The sequence below is a fragment of the Ammodytes marinus genome (assembly GCF_949987685.1).
Source record: "Ammodytes marinus genome assembly, chromosome: 15".
NCBI lineage: Eukaryota > Metazoa > Chordata > Actinopteri > Uranoscopiformes > Ammodytidae > Ammodytes > Ammodytes marinus.
In genome coordinates this window covers 24,109,811-24,113,404 of record NC_137219.1, presented here as the reverse complement: position 1 = coordinate 24,113,404, position 3,594 = coordinate 24,109,811, and the positions used below count along the sequence as shown (strand labels likewise).

General features: G+C 40.1%; 1 long non-coding RNA gene across 1 annotated transcript; it reads left to right on the top strand.

Annotated features, from left to right (window-relative positions):
- The first annotated feature begins 1,120 nt into the window (after positions 1–1,120).
- LOC307261347 lies at positions 1,121–3,594 on the top strand. Its single transcript, XR_013845218.1, has 3 exons — positions 1,121–1,282; positions 2,063–2,191; positions 3,306–3,594. It is a non-coding gene; the product is annotated as an uncharacterized lncRNA (long non-coding RNA).

The following is a 3,594-nucleotide window of genomic DNA, read 5'->3' as shown; positions in this document are numbered from 1 at the left end:
GTACTGCTATGTTTAGGATGTGGGTGAACTGATAAGTACAGCACAATGTAAACTGGACTATGAAAGGCCAGATGGCCCCAACCTAAACATGAGGTTCCACGTTAATGTCAGATCAAGTTTAACTACCTTAAGTACCGATTAGCCATTTCTGTATCCACTACTTATACCTTGTTTAATTACTCACTTTACAATATCCTATACTTTTTTTTACATTCTAGTTTTTAAAATTGTATTTAAGGGGAAACTGCAGGCAAAAACTGTGGTTGCGTTCCGAATCGCATACTCTTTCTTTTTTCTATTCTACATACTACATCCGACGATAAAAAGAATCTAGTTAGGATGCAGTAAGCATACTATTGGGACATACTTTACTCTTATTTCATCATAACATTGCACCTTGATATTGCCTCTTGCTTTTATATCTGTCGTATCCCTGTTTGTTTTCATATGGAGGCTTCGTCACTTCACGTGCGCACTGGATTGTGGGTCAGAATCACCCAAATAGGATGCAGTTTTCAACACTAACAATCTTGGCTGCATGAAGTAGTACATCCGGGTACATCCTAAATCTGGCCACAAGAATCAGGACATCCTAAATCTTTTTCCTACATACTATATAGTAGAAAGTATTCTCAAGTTTTCTCAAGAACTGGTCAATTTTGAGATTTTTTGCTACTTTTCTCCCATTTCATGTCTTTTTTCTTATACACACAGGCACAGACCCTGTGTGTCTTAACCCTCTGGACCCGGAGCCCGCAGTACTGCGTTCTATGGCGTTCTGTCGGTGATTTCGTTATGTTTTAATACATTATTTAACATTATTAAATCGCAGCAATGTGGTTTAAATATCACCGGAAAGCTGAGATTCTCCCCTTTCCGGGACATATTCTCGCGTGATTCTACGTGACTCACAGCCAGAGATATGTTGCTGAGAGGCGCGAAAATGTATCAACCCTTTCCCTTGCGCTACTGGCTGAGCCGCTTGTCAATCAACATTTTGCGAAAACGTCATCGGCCCTTTCCCTTGCGTGATTGGTAGAGCTGCTTGCTGTCATATTTTGTGAAAAACCATCCAATCAACTTAGTGTAATCACTAAGGACCTCCCACTAAGGTCAAACATACACAATCACTGAACAAAGGACTCCTATCATGCTCCTAATTTCGATTTCACCATGGCGCGGATGTTCGACAGCTGAGAGATTCAGAGGAAGACGCCGATTCCGACATTGAGGGCTTTGACGAAGAGGAATATGAAGGTGACATGGATCCATTTGAAGACGGGTAAGAGCATTTATTTGACAAAACGTCTGTTTTTGTAATGGAAGCTAAGTGTGAACATGTAAACTAGCTTGAATGTTGCGTCCGTGACGTGACCGATTTTTTTTTTGGAACTGACGTGACAGAGCTGTATACTCTTGTCGCCAGCCTTCTGTTGTTTGAAAACAAGTAATAGTTTGAAAACAAGTAAAAGTAAGCAATCTTCCCCGTGTGTCTCAATTTTGTTTGCTAGCTGTCTCGCATAAATGGACACCCGGGGTGTGTGTGTGTGTTTGTGTGTGTGTGTGTGTGTGTGTGTGTGTGTCAATATTTGTGTGTGTGTGTGTGTCAATATTTTGACACACACACACTGTCTGTTGTGGGAGATGGAAAGCCGTCATTTAGTCTGGCTGAGGGGAGGAGACAGAAGTTACGAGAGAGAGAGAGAAACAAACAAACTGTAGTAGGCTATACAGCTGTTTATAAACGGGTATAATAATTTATTTTAGAAATTGCAAATGAAGCTCTGTGTGTAAATGTAAGATAGCTTGAATTTTGCATTCTTGACATTACAGGGACTGATTTCTCTATTGATAGCACTACTTTTGTTTACTTTTGTTTGAAAATAATAGTAATAGATGTGTATTCTGTGTAAAAGTATTTCCCTTTACAATTTACAAATAGTACAGAATGGAAATGTTTTTGCATCGACTTTTATTACACTGTTGTTTGCAAATACAAGTTGTGAAGTTTAAATATTTTTGTTATGAGATAATGAGACTGATTTCTGTGAATCTGTGGCAGCACCAGGTCCAGGAGAAGAGGAGAACCACCCGCAAAGAGGTCCCGTGTCCTAACTCCACCAGCACCCCCTACGCAGCAGCGGGCTTGGAAGACTGAGGAAGACCAGGACACCGCTCCTCCTGTCTCCAGGTTTCAACCTGCACGCACCCCTGGCCCACAGCTAGGCACGCACTTCTACACACCAATTGAGCTCTTCAAATTGTTTTTCACTGCACACACTGTACACACACTCTGTAGCAACACAAATAAACAGGCTGCCAAAAAAATTGCCATGGGTAAAAAGTTTAAATGGACTGATTTGACAGTTGAGGAGTTTTACAAGTACATTGGACTCCTCTTTTACATGGCCCTGGTTAGACTACACCACATTGCTGATTACTGGAGGCAGAACCACAGTTTAACCTGTCCATTTGCCGCAACAGTCATGCGTAGGGACAGATTTGGTGTCATCTCCTGGAACTTACACATAAGTGATCCAGATGAAGATGTAAACAATGATAGGAAGAAGGGAACGCCACAATTCGACAAACTCTTCAGGGTCAAACCTCTCCTCAATTTGATCAAAACCGCAGCAAAGACCTATTTTCATCCATACAAAAACCTAGCTGTGGATGAAAGGATGGTTGCCTCAAAGGCTAAAACCGGAATTACTCAATACATGAAGGCCAAACCTACTAAGTGGGGTTTCAAATTGTTCGTTTTGGCGGACTCAAGCAATGGCTAAACCATAGATTTTAACATTTACACAGGGAAAAGTGACATCCCCTCCGGACACGGCCTCTCTTACGATGCTGTAATGTCAGTTTTTGTAAACCACATTTAGTCCCGTTTTTATTAGTCAACAATAAAGCATTATATATTTGATTATAGTCTTCGTCACATGACCACCATTTACGTTGCGTCTCGTCTCGTTTCTGTCACGTGATAAATGTTCGTTGACGACGATATTTTGTCATACATTTCGTTGACAAAAACAACACTAGTATCAAGTCATTATTCAGTCTCATTTTGCTTAATTCCTCATATGTGGTCAAAGTAGAGTAAGAGACTATTTGTATTTTGGGAAATTTGATTTTAGTCATGTTTTTTGCACTTCCCAACTTTTTTTGGGAAAATGACAGTGCATTATAGAAGCTAATGCTTTGTAAATGGGGATAATGCTTTCGCTCAGCAGGATAGTCTTTTTGTTTTCATGCCTGTTCACTTTTCTTGGCTCATTTGTTGTCTGTCTGTTCTCTTCCAGTTTTCCCTGGTGGAGACGAGACGGTGTGGATCAGGTCCTTCCTCTGGCAGCATCTGAAGTTCTCCTGCATCCACACTATTCATATTTTATTTTAGTATTAGCATGTTAACATTAGTCAATTATTGTATTCCTTCGCTAAGCTAATGTTTTGGAGAGGCAATTTCAAGAGCCAAAACAATTTGTCCTGGTGAATAAAGGTATTATTTCACATAAGTTTCCACATTTTTCAAAAATCTGACTTCAAATTGCAGCATTTGTGTCAAAATATTTTTGTTCACATTGGACTAGG